Source organism: Marmota flaviventris, chromosome 20 (assembly GCF_047511675.1).
Source record: "Marmota flaviventris isolate mMarFla1 chromosome 20, mMarFla1.hap1, whole genome shotgun sequence".
Lineage (NCBI taxonomy): Eukaryota > Metazoa > Chordata > Mammalia > Rodentia > Sciuridae > Marmota > Marmota flaviventris.
The window spans coordinates 21,367,986-21,384,441 of NC_092517.1; the positions used below are offsets into that span (position 1 = coordinate 21,367,986).

Genomic DNA, 16,456 nt, shown 5'->3' on the forward strand with positions numbered 1-16,456 from the left:
TTTTAATGGAGTATCTACCAGTGAGGAATAAAGCTTGGCCAGCAGAGCAGAGAATTCTGATGCCAATCAACAGTCTCTCCTCTGTCCTTTGATCCTCAATTTGTCATCAGGTGATACCTGCCTGTGGTGAGATCAGGATGTTTGCAACAAGGACAGACTACTCAGGTAGAGAGAAGAGAGAATGGCCTGCATTTGCATAGCATTGCATCTCACTAGGGATTTTATTTTCTCAGATGGCACCTTGGAAGGGGAAAGTGAAGCACTACATAGAATACTTTGCAATGTGCTGGATCAAAAATCAAGATTTTTCTTGTAGATGGCAAGATAATGTCCCAGGCCACCAGGTCCAAGTGGGGCTGCAGATTATGATGGCCTGCATGTTAGGTGTGTGTGTGTGTGTGTATGTGTGTGTGTGTGTGTACATGTAAATGCAGGTGAAGTGCTCAATGACTCACTGTGCATTCTTGGGATAGAAGAGGTGAAAAGACTACTTAGTCAATGGGTTTCTGATAAGGAAGAATATTGCCTGTTTTTCTAGCAGGGGCATCTGGCTCGACATTGAAAATTGACCTGGGACTGGTAAGCTTTGGGAAGGGTGGTAGAACTCTTTGACAGAGAGTTAGTTGCACCATAATCAGGCCTAAATTCATAATTCTCCTGCCTGCAGGCTTTAGATTTCTTCTGATAATATTCTGTTTGTCTCCCTCTGCTCCTTTTTTTGTTTCTTTCGTCTCTTCCTCACCTACTGGAAGACAATCACTGTGCTTAAAACACTGGGGATAAAATAATAAATTAGAAAAATTCTGGTGTTTGTGTGGAATATATGATCTACCCCAGGGTTCCTGAGCCTCAGCATGGTTAAACTTAGAGACCAAAGACTTGTTTTTGGTAAGGGGCTTGTCAATCATGATGATGTTTAGTAATCCTATTCCCTATCTAGAAAATCAGAAATGCCTCTAGAAGGCCCAATGTCCACTGGATGTAACCACTGATGGCTGAGAACTACTAAGCATTGAGGCACGAAGCTAAGTCTACAACTGCATTTGAGTTTGCATAGATGTTTCTGTGCCTACTTGAGGTCTGTTCAGGGTATGCTACTGCTCACAGAGTCTGGGTTAGTGGGACTTGCAGGGGTTTAGGGCATGCCTGTTATGAGAAAGTAATTGACTAGATGCTACCAAATAAAACACCCATCAACAGAGGAACCATCTTAGTATTGTGGGATTATCATGGAGATATTTCTGTGACAGCAAAAGTAAGTGGAGGTATCTGTGATTTATAACATTATGGTGATCACACAGTAACTATAGCTATTATCATTTGGGGGAAAAATGCAATTGTTTAGACTTACACACAGCAAAAACAAAGTCTGACTACCACAAACCCTGAGTCTTTTGTCTTTTTTTTTTTTTTTTTTTTTTTTTTTTTTTTTGTACTTGGGATTAAACCTGGGTGCTCTCTACCACTGAGCTACATTCCCAAATCTTTTTATTTAGATTTAGGATCTTCCTAAGTTGCCTAGATTCTTATGAAATTGTTGAGGCTCATTATGAACCTGTGATCCTTCTTCCTCAGCCTCCCTTGCTGCTTGGATGACAAGTGTGTACCACTGTGCCCAGCTGAAGACTGAGTCTTCCAGAATCTTGAGAGAACCTGAAGTACTGCAGTGGAAGAGATTTTCTCATACTTGATTAACTGTTAAAACCATCATTCCCTGGGAAGAAGCACCTTGAAGGCTGAGCCAAGGATAAGTCCAGGAAAAATTGTAAATTTCTGAGCTTTCACAGTGTGACTGGGGACAGACCTGCATTTTCCTGGGTGACCCAATGGTATCCTTATAAGAGATACTGGTAGGATGGACTCATCAGTTCAAATGCTTTTCATTTGCACCATTTTTCAACTATTATTATTATTATTATTATTATTTTGTTAAATGTAACAAAATTATGGATTTGAAAAGTGGGCAGGGCTGTGTTTCTTTTTTGAAAGAAAAAAAAGGCAACTATGTTTTATCAGGAACTGGATCAGTGTTCTCTAAAATAGATGCCATATATATGAAAGCAGAGCCACACATTGGATATAAAGACACACAGTGTTTCTCCTGGTCTATCTAGTAAATGCTATAGTATGTTTAGGAGTGATAAGGGGTAGTGTGCTTCATTCTCATTTGTGCAGACACTCTGGAGGCTCAGGGGCTCAAAGTCATGGATGGAGGCTCAGAGGCCTCAGGGATCATGGACAGTCCTCCTGCTGTCTATTCAGTGTAAGCATTCAAAACCACTACATGTGTGGATTTAACAACAAGATGTATTGCATTTCACTGTTCAATGTCTTTGTTTCTCAGCCACCTGATTTCAAATTTGTGAACTCTGAATTTGATGTAGAAAGCTAAATTATATCATGAAGGACATTTTAAAAGCCAGAAGTGTGGCAAAAATGAACATTTTTTGAATGATTTTATGGACACCAAATCCTGAGTAAAATTTTGTATATAACTGCAGAGCAAAAGACATTGACTTCTGGGTGTAGTGGAGCATTCCTCTCATCTAAGTAGCTTGGGAGGCTGATGTGGGATAATTGCAAGTTCAAAACCAGCCTTAGCAAAAGTGAGGCCTTAAGAAACTCATTAAAATTGTGTCTCTAAAGAAATACAAAATAGGGCTGGGATGTGGCTTAGTGGTTGAGTGCCCCTGAATTCAATTCCTGGTATTTTCCAAAAATAAAATAAATAAAACATTGACAAAGAACTATGCTGTCCACCTGAGGTTATGGGGAAAATTTTGATGTGATCATAGACTTCATTCATAAGACAGTTTTATTAATGTGTTGGTTTGGTACAAAAGTGGGCTTTAAATCCAAAGATACCTTTTGAAAAAAAAGATGATTTTAATTCAATCAATACAAAGGGATTAAGGATGGGGCAAGTGAACCTGGAGAGCTTCACAGGAGAAAAGAGATCCAAGGTTCCAACTATACTCTTTGCCCACTTCCATGGGCTCTTGTCTCATGGCCAATTGTGCAAAGGTGGAGTTTCATGCAGTAGGCTCTCAAAAACTATCTCCGGGCAATTGTAATTTTTCTTTCCAGTATGAAGTTTCTAGTGATCTCACAACAAATGACTTTTACATTCTTTAGATGTGTGAGGATTGTTTCAAGTATGAATGATCTGTTGCCTGGTAACATTTGAAGAATGCTAAACACTTTGCCACCTTCTTTACATTTATATGGCTCTAATCTAGTATGGAGGTTTTGGTGAACAATTAGACTTTCCCTAATAGAAATAGCTTTTCCATATTCTTTGAATTTGTATAGTTTCTCCCCAGTATGAATTCTTTGGTGTTGAGAAATGTGTGGTCTTTGATTAAAAAGCTTTGCCATATTCTTTACACTTGTATGGATCTTCCCCAGTATTAATTCTCTGGTTTGAATAAGTCATGATCTTTGATTAAAAGCTTTGCCACATTATTTGCCTTTGTATAGATTTTTTCCCGTATGAAGTCTCTGGGGTTGACTAAGAAATGATCCTCAATTAGAAGCTTTGCCACATTACTGAACTTTGTATGTTTTCTTCCCCGTATGAATTTTCTGGTGTTTACTAAGTTTTGATTTTTGATTAAAAGCTTTGCCACATTCTTCACATTTGTATGGCTTTTCTCCAGTATGAATTATTTGTTGTTGAGAAAGGCTTGTTCTTTGATTAAAAGCTTTCCCACATTCTTTGCATTTGTATGGTTTCTCCCCAGTATGAATTCTTTGGTGTTGTGAAAGGCTTGATCTTTGGTTAAAAGTTTTGCCACATTCTTTACATTGGTATGTCTTTACTCCAGTATGAACATTTGGTGTTTACTAACGTTTGATTTTTGATTAAAAGATTTGACACATTCTTTACATTTGTATGGTTCCTCCCCAGTATGAATTCTCTGGTGTTGAGTAAGGTTTGATCTTTGATTAAAAGCTTTGCCACATTCTTTACATTGGTATGGATTTTCTCCAGTATAAATTTTCTGGTGTTTACTAAGGTTTGATTTTTGATTAAAAGCTTTGCCACATTCTTTATATTTCCAGGTTTTCTCTCCAGTATGATTACTGTAGTCTTTAAAAATGTTTGAAAAACACTTAAAGACATTTTCACATTTCTTATATTTGTAAGGTTTATCTTCACTGTGAAGCATATAGTTTTTAGTAATGGATGAATTTTGAGTAAAATATTTTCCACATCCTTTACTGATAGACAATTTATCACTGCTCTGATATGTGACTGAGAAATCTGTAAATGGTTTTACATATTTTTTTTTTTTAGCTTGTAGGGATTCCCTCGAATATTAATCCTCTGGTGTTCAGGAATGCTTGCAGTTTTATTACAAGTGCTTTCACAAACATTATATCTGTAATTTGTTTGTTGATTATGAATGCTTGGATAAATAAATTGTGGGCATGAGATAAAAAACTTTCTCACTTTCACCATTGTAAAGCTCTTCTAAATGATCACATGGGTGTTTTCTAGGATTTAAAAAAGAAGTAAATTTTAATGACTTTTACAGAATTTATATTGTTTTACACCAAAACAAATGTACTGCAAATTACCTAGGGTAGAGACATGTCTATAGGTGTTGAAAAATTTATCATAAATATAGTGGTCTCTCCAAGTATCTACATCTGCTATGGCTTAAATGGTAAGGCCATTTGTCTATACTGTATATAAAATAGCCTCATTATTTTATAAAACAGACAGATTAGAATACTGCAATTTTATATTAATGATCTGTACATTTTATTTAATATGCACTCATAAAGAGATTATAAAAGCATTAAAAGATAACTGATTTTTAAGCAATTTATTACTGTTTTGATTTTTTCATTAAAATGTCTATTTGTATTTTAATCCTATTTCTAAAGCTGAGCAAACTGGTCGAATTTTTATTTTCCTGAAGATATTTTTAAGGTGCAGCTTCATAATGGCCTGCAAATATCACAAATATATGCACTTTGATACATGTTTTTGCATTTGAAAATATTGTGCATTGTAAGTGACTCTACACAAAATACTTATTAGTAAAAATATTGCAATTACAACAATTCGATTAGAAGTTTTAAATAAAAAGTGACTGGCACAAGTTGAGCAGTCAGTCTTCTGAGATGTTTGTAATAATATAACCTGATGATTGTGTAATTTTCTTTATAAATAATTTTTACCTTTTTCTCCATTAAAACAAATTTTCTGAACTTCTCTCTCTTTCAATGTCTATTTTTTGCTTAAAATTAAGCATTAACTGTCTTAGTAGCCATACCTTCTCTTTATCAATTTTTGCAAAAAAATATTTTATTTTTTGCTCTCCTGAATATTCTTGGTTTGGATTAGAAGTCATACCTGAAAAAAATTAAAATAGCAAGTTTTTTCACTTACTATATTAATATGAATATACTCTGCAAATATATAAAACGTTATTTTTTAAATAATTACTTTATTTATTTTTGCATTGCAATTCTTAATAAACCATTATACAATAATTTACTATATCTCTGATTATATATAAGGTATGTTGACACCAAATTAACATCTTTATACATGTATTTTGTATAATGATGTGAGTCCTTTCACCATCCATGCTATTCCCCTTCTCCCTCCCTTTCTCCCACCCCTATTCTCTATCTATAGGTAATCTGCCTCCCTTGTTCTCCCTCCCAACCCCATTTTGAGTCACCCCATTATATCACAGAAGACATTCAGCATTTGTGTTTTGGGGATTGGCTAACTTCACTTAGCATAATCTTCTCTAATGCCATCCGTTTCCCTGAAAATGCCATGAAGTGATTCTTTTTTATTCCTGAGTAATATTCCATTATGTATAAATGCCTTTTTTTATAAAGCTGGGGGGGATAGCCAGAGAACAGTATAATTCAAAGCCATTATTACTCAAGAAATATATAGAGGTTACAACAATATGCTGATGAAAGTTGTGAAAACTTTGAAAATCATCTTCAAAATTTATAGCACCACAGATGAGGACAATATTCAAACTGACTACTATTACCACAACTGTTGAGAGCCACAGCTAAAGGGGCCCCAGCAAACTTCCATCTGCCAGCAAACTTCCAGCTGCCAGCTGATGATTGGCTTACAGCGGCCCCAGCAAACTTCTAGTGGCCAACTGATTGGCTCCTCTGTGGTGATGCTCATTAGGCTGTTTTCCCGCCCTTTCAGACCACGGAGCTGCTCATTGGGGGACTTTTTTATGGATCCGCCCATGCGACCCAGCCAATCGGCCTCAAGAGCAGGAGGAGTGGGGGAGGTTGAGAGGCTTGTGGGAAGCCGGTGGTGGCAGTTGGGCTCTTAAGGTTTCCTGAAGAGCTGTGTGGTTTGGCATGTGTGTTCTAAAAATAAAGTTTGTATCTTTTGACAAGTGGCTCCTGAATTGTGCCCAGCCAGACTGCGGCACACAACAATATCAAATCATAGCCCTTCACTTCAACATATTAGGACTCCACCTGTGACTCAAATGTTGCAGAAAATGAATATACATTATTTGTTTTTGTTTTTGTTTGTTTTGTTTTAATCTCTTTTGGGGATTATTTCTTAAGATTGAAAACTGGGGTATTCTATCACTAAAATATTTCCAAAGATGTTTCTATATTTATATTTTTTGAGACAGTTTATCACAAAGATGCTAAAATTCATGTCAAACTTGCATTCCACTGCCTCAGCTTCCCAGTTATATGGAATTACATTTATATATCATTGCACATGACTTGTTTTTGTTTACTTTGTAACTTCCAAATATTTTCCAAAATGACTATAATGATCTAGTTTAACAGATTTTAAATAGAAAAATCCCAGCGAAAATAATAGCCCATAAAATGAAGTGTATTATCAACTCAAGGAAACAAAGAATATAACAGTAGTAATTGAGAGTTAGAAAGTTGATATTGTTAAATATCTAAGCAATGCCAAATAATCACTTGAAAAATGTTTAATAAAATAAAAACAACATATAAAGTTGAAAGAAATTCAGAAAAAAAATAGCAACAGAAAAAGTAGAAATTATATAATAAAAATGTTTTTTAAACAATGTCTCAGGCTGGGGGTACAGCTCAGATGGTAGAATGTTTGCCTCACATGCAAAAGGTGTGGCTTAATTCCTGGCACCACACACACACAGCCTCATACATCAGAAATTTGAAGAATATATTAAAGGTTAGAGTTAATTAAAAGACACAGGTAGTGTTGGACAATGTGGTGTATGACTATAATCCCAGCATCTGGGGAGGCTGAGGCAGAAAGATTATGGGTTCAAAGACAGACTCGGCAATGGTGAGGCACTAAGCACCTCAGTGAGACTCTGTCTCTAAACAAAATACAAAATAGCTGGTGATGTGACTTAATGATTGAGTGTCCCCGAGTTAAATCCCCAGTACCAATAAATAAATCAATGACAAAAGTTAATAAATTCATAATCAAACTTTTAAAACTCTTCAAGAAAAAATTTTGATATGACTAAGAAAAAGAGAAATTTTGATTACAAATATATCCTTTTATGGTTAACTGTTGATTCCTTTGCAGAAGGCTTCCAGAAAAGAATCAGAGTATATAGATATGTATGTTGAGAGAAAAAAAATATATATATATATAAACCTAGAATACTTTATCCACCAATACAACTTTTTAAACTTTAGAAAAATACAGGCTTTCAAGATATATACATTTTCGAAAATTTCTTTACTTCTTGGCCTGTTATAAGAGAAATAATCAATGGTATCTTTTCAATAAAATAAATCTGCACAACAGAAATTATATAAAATTTGAAAGATTATATGGAAGAGAAAAATGTATACAAATATATGTTTTATTTTACTTTCATTGTTGTACATAAAACATTTCATTCTCTATAGAATTTGGAAAACTAAAGCATAAAAATTATCATAAATCTTTGTTAATTAGTATAAGTTAGAAAAGTGGGTGTGAAATTAATAACAAATCATAGAAACACATGTAAAGACACTGATTATCTTAGAAAACCAAAGTTAATTCCATTTAAAACATAGTGCAAAGTAAGTACTTTATTTTTTATTTCTTCTTTAGTTACTCATGACAGTAGAATGTATCTTCACATATCATACATTCATAAAGTATAACTACCTATTCTCCTGGTGGTAAATTTTGTGGAGTTATACTGGTTATGTATTCTCATAAGAACATAAGAATGTTATTTCCAATTTATTTTACTGTTTTTAAGTACTCTCATGTAATTCCAAATAATGACAAAATAAACATCAAAGATAAAAATAAGAAAAAAAAAATATCACTATAAAAATCTATGAACTACAAATTAAAGCAGTTTTTTAATAATAGAAAAAAATTTAAGTAATAAACAAAACTTGAAAGCTACAGAAGTAAGTTCTTCCTCATCAGTAATTTAAGTACAAATAAAATATTTTGAAAAAAAAAAAAACTAATCAGAACACAATGTGACGAACAAGATTAAACCTAAAAATATGTTAACTATTTTATATGTAAATCTACAGAAGATTCTGTTATTATATAAGGTCACAAAAAGACTGAAAAAAAAGGATATAACAAATATTACATTCAAAATTGCAAAAATGATAATACTCTATAAATAAGAGACAAAGTAGATTATTATATAAAAATAAATATGAACAATACCTGGAATACAATCACAATAAATATATTTGTGACTTGAAACATATTTTTTTATAGAGAGAAAGAAAACACAAAAGAATTCAACATCACAGAAAGCAACAAAGTAATAGTAGGAGACATCAATCCCCAATTAATGCAAAGAAAAAAATAGCATTGCATTAGTACCCAGAGAATAAAAAAAGTTCAAAAAGCATTAAAAACTAATTAGATTTACAGAGGCAATCTTCTCTATAGTATATGGAATATTATTCCAAAGAGATTAGGTTAAAAGCACAAAACAAATGTTAAAGATATTAAAATATTGAAGTTGTTTTCTAACATAACATAATAAGTTGGAAAATAAAAGTGAAAATGATATCCAAAATTTATGAATATAATTTTAAAGCCAAATTCAGCAATTAAGCAAGGCCCCAAGCAACTTAGATGGACACTGTTACAAAATGAAATATAAAAACAGCTGCCAGCCAGGCATGGTAATACACACCTATAATTCAAGCAGCTTTGGGAATCTGAGACAGCAGGATTATGAGTTCAAAGCCATCTTTATCAAAAGCAAGGTGCTAAGCAAATCAAGGAGATCATGTTTCTAAATAAAATAAGTAATGGGGCTTGTGATGTAGTTCAGTAGTCAAGTGCCCTTAGATCAATCCCCAGTAACCTTCACAAAAAGAGCTGTCCATGTGGCTTAGTGGTTAAGAACCTCTGCTAAAAAAAAAAAAAAAAGAAAGAAAGAAAGAAATTCTATAGACCCAAAATAATCTAAGCAGTCTATGTAATACCAAACAATCAATATTATTTTTGTGTACACAAATAAGTTATTTGGACAATTCTATGGAATATACTTTGTGCATCAATAACTACACATATTAAATTTTTTTTAAAACTGCTTCCTGATATAAAAAAAATAAAAGCTACAATATTCAATAGATTTTGAGAATAATTGAGAAAGTCATGAGTAATAAAACAGAAAGTACATCAATGAGCCCCCAACTTGATGGTCAAATTAAAATATATTTATAGATCTATTCTCATTAAAACAACATTCAATAGAGATCAATGTGGCAAGCCAATCAAATATCATTTTACATGACTACATGAAGGCAAGTTGGAATGAACTATGGAAAGTTTTCAAACTTTTCAAAGATAAGAATTTATATAATATATACTTTTAGTATAGTGTGTTAAGTGAAATAGTAATTCACAAAAAATAAAATAAAATCAATAAATACCAGGTAATTCTACTTATGAGAGATATCTAATATAGCCAAATAACAGACCAAAAGGAATGACATCAGGGATGAAAAGATGAGACAAAGCAGCACTTGTTTGAAGGAAAATATGAACTTACTTTTTATGTGATACAAACTTTCTAGAAATAATGTTACAAAAATATTTGAATGAACACTACTGACCAGTAAATTTAAAATATATAAGACAGTAAGTTCAGGAAAGTTTTGATCACAATTACAAATTTGACAAATATATAAAAGTTAAAAGAATTGTAAAAATCTTTATGGTACCTTTAAAAAGCTAAAGTCTTACTCCTAGACAAAAGAACAGATTCATATATAGAGAGATGATGAATATGCCATTGATTCTAGCTACATGGAAGGCTGAGACATGGAAATACAATTTCAGCTTTAGCCACTTAGCAAGAGTCTATTTTAAACTAAAATTGTGTGTTATTTGCTTCATTGATTTCTACCCACTTTGATATGTCTACTATTAGTTTTCTCTTCAAATCCCAAGGTTATTTTGGGGGGAACAGAGAGGTGACAAAAGATTACTTAGAGACAGCAAAATTTTTTGATGGAAAATAGCATATGTCACATTTTGTTATTTCCTTGGTAACTACAGAAGTCTTTTTAATGTTGTCCTCACTAGGAAAAAAGAAAAAGAAAATACCTTAGAAGATTCTACACAATTGTTTTTCCAAACTTTTTTTCCAAAAAACACTAAAATAATTTGAAACCACTTTCATTCTCTACATTGTGAGCACTACTTAGAAAAGATAAATTAAACATAAAAAGAAAAATCTTTAATATTTTCTTTTCTACATAAACAAATGTCAATCTTTGTCATAAAAACAAGAATCTAAAACATTTTTATGCAGAATAGGAATTGCCAAAAGACACTCTAAAAAGTTAAAAAAAAATAAACCCTGGTTTTGAATTAGAAATTATGACTTAAATTTAGGTTCATCAATAAAGAGTAGGTTTCTACAGATTTCTAACATCACATCTCCATATAAAGTCTGCTGAGAAGGGTCCAGACATTTCCATTCCTCTTCAGAGAAATCAATGACCACATCCCCTAATGTCAATGGTTCCTGAAATAAAAATGAGTAAATACATATCACATAAACAATATGATTAATGACATAGTATTTAATTTCATACAAATTGTAATGAGAAATAAAAGCGGTGGCTTTTTACATATGGTAATGAACTCAACCATTCAATAAGATATATTTTATGGTGCTGGGGATTGAACTCAGGGCCTTGGGTATGCAAGGCAAGCACTCTACAAAATGAGCTATATCCCCAGCCCTAATAATTAGTTACAAGCAGGAAAAGTGATGGATAAAGTTGGTATAATGGAACCCAGGGAGCAGCATATGTGAAGCAAAACACTGAAGCAAAGAAGTGGAAAAAATCCAATGTAATCCCAAAGGATGAATAATAGTTGCAATTAGTTATTGAATAATCAAAAGAAGTAAAATCAAACAAAGCAATGATACTTCACACATGCACAGCAAAATTATAAGTAATAACTTTACTCACACCACAGTGGTCACCTCAGTGTGTAGAAGACATATGAGATTACAAAAGAAACATCAAAACTTCCAACAGTCCACATATTTATTTGAATGGTCATCTCCAAAATTGTCTATTTGTCATTATTTAAACATACCATAAAACAAGTACTGTATTTATAAAATTACTTCTACTTCTTCAGACCACTAGATCACAACTCACTTTTAAAACAATAGAATTAAAATTTTAACTATCAAACTACTACAAAAAACTTAGGTACTTGGGTCAACTTGAATTACATGGCAAAAAGTTATAAAAAAAATGAAAAAGCAAATTAAGTGAATAGACTGTTACTCTCTGAGTTCATAAGGAAACTGACATATCAGGTTTAACATTCCCAGATTTGGAAAACCACCCTCACTGTGAAAACTGTATCCTCCCCTGGCTCATTTTGAAGTAGAAAGTTAGATAATACTAAGCAGTGAACAAAAAAATTCTGAAAGATTCTGGCACCCTAAATGCCTCCTTGACAACATGGAAATACTACTTTTTACAGGGTCTCAATTATCACTAGTGAAAGAACACATACCTGAATTAGTTTAAGGTTCTGATCTATGATTTTTTGCTTTATAATAATAATAATAATAATAATAATAATTATTATTATTATTATTATTATTATTATTATTGATTAAATATTTAACCCAGGGGCACTCTACCCCTGAAATGCATTTCTAGAAGTTTTATTTATTTATTTTTTTTATTTTGATAAATGGGCTCACAAAGTAGCTTAGGGCCTCTAAATTACTGAATCTGGACTCAAGTTTACTTTCTTCCTACATCATTTTTTTCACACCACTGTGATGACAGGTGTGTACCACCACTCCTGACTCTGCAACCACTTTTGACACCAAATATGCACATTTGCACAACAACCAATATTTCAAAATCTAGTAGTCCAATAATTCAATTCTGACACCATTTAGTACAGACCGCACAAGGTTTGGGTTCACTCCTTTAAAATTTTACAAACTGAGGTACCAGTGTCTAGCCCCAAAATAGAATAACATTTATATTTATGATTCATCTCCTATAAGTTAGGGGCCTTGACTCCACATCTACATGCTTAAGTTACTTATTCTGATAAAAAACACACTTATGCATACCAGCTTCTTATAAATTATATAAATCAGGAAGATGACAATTGAAAGCTTGCATAAAATATAAAAAAAATGTCAGAGAAAATTGGACACTATATAGGACATTTTAGGAAATAATTGGTTGAAGATATTACCTCCAGGTTTTCTGTTCTGCTATAGCAGTTAACAGCCCCCTTCCCATTATGATTTAGAAGATCCTCACTATTTTAAACATGCTGATTCAGATACTCATTCTGCATATTTCCATTTTTTTCATAAAAAATGTTTAATTGAACACTTTTATACTCAGGGGTAAGAACAAAATATTTGTAAAACAAAAATGAAGCTTAAGTTTCTTTTCTATGTGAAACCCTTAGAATATTGAGCCATCTCATGTAAGCCCAAACCGACATACAAATTTTTTTTCTTAAAACTCATAAGTATTCATTGGATTCAGCGTAAAGGATCCTTCATTTGGAATTTTAATTAATTAATTTATTTTTTGGTACAGGAACATTCTACAACTGAGATATATCCTAGGCCTTTTAATTTATTTTTTTCTTTTGACACATTGTCTCACTAATTTGCTACACTAAGCTTGAACTTTGATCTTTCTTTCTCAATCTCCAGGTAGTTGTGATTACTGGCCTGTCCTAATGTTCCCAGAAAGATATAAATGTACGAACCTCCTTTGGTCCACCTCTTTTCACCTTCAATTTTTTTTTCTTCTAAAAAAAAGCCCTTGACAGACTAAGATTTTAGATGCATCCTTATCTTATATTTGATGAATTTAAAGTACTGCAGTATAGATTTAGAAAAAAAGCTGCTTATTACCTATCTCTGATTTTTTTTTTTCCAAACTGATATAGCTCCACAGCAATGAATATTATAGCTATGGATAGAATTAATATCTTACTTAACCTTCAATTATGTTCTTTTACACACTAAACAATTGACCTTAGTTTGAATACAATTTTATTCTAAAATTTGCCTCTAAATTTTCTGTTTGGAAACTTTTTTTTTTAATCTTTCAAATATTAGTGATAAATTACATTTCATAGGTAATGAAATGTTAAACAATATGAGACATTCTTCATCCACCATTTTATTTACTTAAATATTTGGTTACCACCCCAAACTTGAGGCACTACATTATGTCTTCCAATTAGCATGTAGTGAGTTTTTCTTTGAAGACTTCTGCACAAATACACTAGGATTTTTTTTCTGAATTCTTGGTACAGTTTATTCTCCCTTCAAATTCTGGCACCTTACAATCAGTCTTACCTAGATGAATAAGAAAAGGGAGGACAAAAATCATATTTGCCTTTTTTTTCCAGTTACAGAATCATTGGGTCTGAGCAGCAATGTGTTTCTGGGGAGCTGAACCTAACATTTAGGGGAAATATTATTAATATTCCAATATTTGATCTATTTAGATGAAACCTATAAAAATATTCATGTAATCTCTAGAGTATCTAGAGTATCCAGCTATTCCTACAAGGTGCTCCATTCCCTGACCAGAAGCTGCTCTGTAGGAAATGAGGATTACACACAAGTTGGTATTCTCTAGGTAGCTCAACAAACATGGAAGGTTGTGGGCACCTAGGATCAACTTCATGTAATTTTTACACCATGGCCACTCAAAGACATGGCAGATACTGAAGAGACATCACACTCTAAATTTTCTTAAGGGGGCCTTGAAATTGTGGTCTATGCTTATGAAAGGCAAATAAACAAAAGGATCAAAGATTTTTTAAATTTAAATAGCAAGGATTAAACTCAGGAGTGCCTACACACTTAGCAACATTCCCCTTCCCTTTATATTTTTATTCATAATATATTGATCCTCTTGTTTCAGCCTACAAAAATGCTGAGATTATGAGCATGCATCTTCACACATAGCATTAGGAACAAATACTTTTTTAAAGACTTTCATGTTCTCCTCATGTGAAAGTACAACCACACACATGCACACATACACTCACTTTTTAAAATTCCATCCAAAACTAAGAGGAAAAGTTGATTTAAAACACTGTGTTACTTGAAATGTTCCAGGGAACCATACTTCATAATATAGTGAATTAGCTGAGAAGAGATGAAATTTCGGAAAATCTTGTTTACCTCACATTTGAAAAATGCACTCAAAAATGAGTGCCACCTGGTAAAGAAAGAGAAACTGAAAACTCCATGGACCACAGCTCTTTCCAAATGTGAATTATTTACATGAGTCAAAATTCTCATGTCCTGATTCTGTCTTTAACATCCACTCTAAAAGGGTGTAGGCAAGAAAATACAGACTTGTTTTCAGGACAGGCAGAGGTCACCAATCTGGCAGAGGACAAAAAGTAGAATCCTGACTGTTAACCCTATTCTTAGAGCCAGAGGTATAAGTATATTGAGCTCTATCAAATTTAGACTAAGGTTAAAAAATTACAAAGGTGACCTCAGGAAAGCCTAGGTTCTCACAATTATTTCTTACTACTGATACTCAGCCCCTTTCTTCTGTTTCATAATGCCCAGTCCTGCAGACTTATTATTTTTTAAAATACTATAGACCCTGAATGTTAGTGGAAAAGGGCCTCTGACAGAGTCATCCAGGCATCACAAAACCTGGAGATGAATCAAGATATTTGCCTGAGACAAAGATTAATTGCCTCCCAGATTTTGAATTCTACTCTCTATTCTTTGGTTGTTGCTCTGATTCAATAATTATAACCCAAATCACTTCTGATTGAATAATTTTTACCTGATTATAAAAAATACCAAGCTCTGATCCCTCTGCCTCTGAATGTAAGGTGGAACAATTTCAACTCAGGCAATAGGAATCAAAAATAACAAAATATTAATTATATTCCTTCTTAGTCAGAGCTATCTATGTGGAAGAAGACCTGGCTATACAAGTGGACATGAGTATTTATTTATTCATTTTTTAAACAACTTAAGAGAATTTATTTGGAAAGTAGGACATACCATTTAGAATATTAACAAAATTAGAAAGAGTTAAACTACAGAAAAGAAGGCAGAAAAGCTTAAGTTGATTTAATGGTTATTATCATGTAAATAACAAAATTCAATATTTCATGCAAAGAAGCATTAAAGTAGAGTATGGGAATATTTACAGAAAAGAACACAACAAATATTTTTTAAATTTACATAAAAACCTGTACATAAATAGAAAAATAAATTACATAATTTATAAGAAATGTTTTACAGGTTACAGTAATTTACAACTTAGTATATTATGCATAAATTTGCAGCACATCATATATTGTTTACATTGCAGATTCAATGTTAAAAGAATTTAGACACAAAAAAGCTTATATCTGACAAGGATAATACAAGAGATAGAATAAGACAACTCAAGTTGAAATTTACCTCCATACTGAAGATTTCCTAAACTGGAATAAAAAAGCATCTGATTTTTGTTGATGCTGTTGTTTGTTTGTTTGTATGTTTGTTTTTTGGTACCAGGGATTTAATCTAGGTTCTTTTGCATGCTAGGCAAGTGCTCTACAACTGAGCTACATTTCCAGTTGCCAAAACGTCTTCTAGATACACTGTGGTCATTAACTGAGCAGAATTAAGACAAATGACATTCAACTTCAGTTAAAACGTCAAAGTTCACTGTAGTTCAAATTAATGCACACAATGTATAAAAATGATAAAACCATTTTAACATTACTTATAGTCTAATACCATTAATCATATTTGGAACAAGGAGATTAGGATATTGGTATTAGGTCTATAAAGTTAGCTTTTCCTTCTAAATATTGTAAACTATAAGGGGCCACTCAGGAAAAAAAAAGTGGCAAACTTCCAAATGGCTTAATATCTGTGGTAAATACTGCTAGGCTATCTAGACAAAATTCTGACGTGATGTAAAGCTAAAATAATCTCAAACT

The 16,456-nt window shown here is 32.6% G+C and overlaps 1 pseudogene; it reads right to left on the bottom strand.

Moving 5' to 3' along the window:
* Nucleotides 1-3,054: 3,054 nt before the first annotated feature.
* The window catches only part of LOC139703054 (zinc finger protein 420-like), a 106,203-nt pseudogene continuing 92,801 nt past the window's right edge, over nt 3,055-16,456 (bottom strand).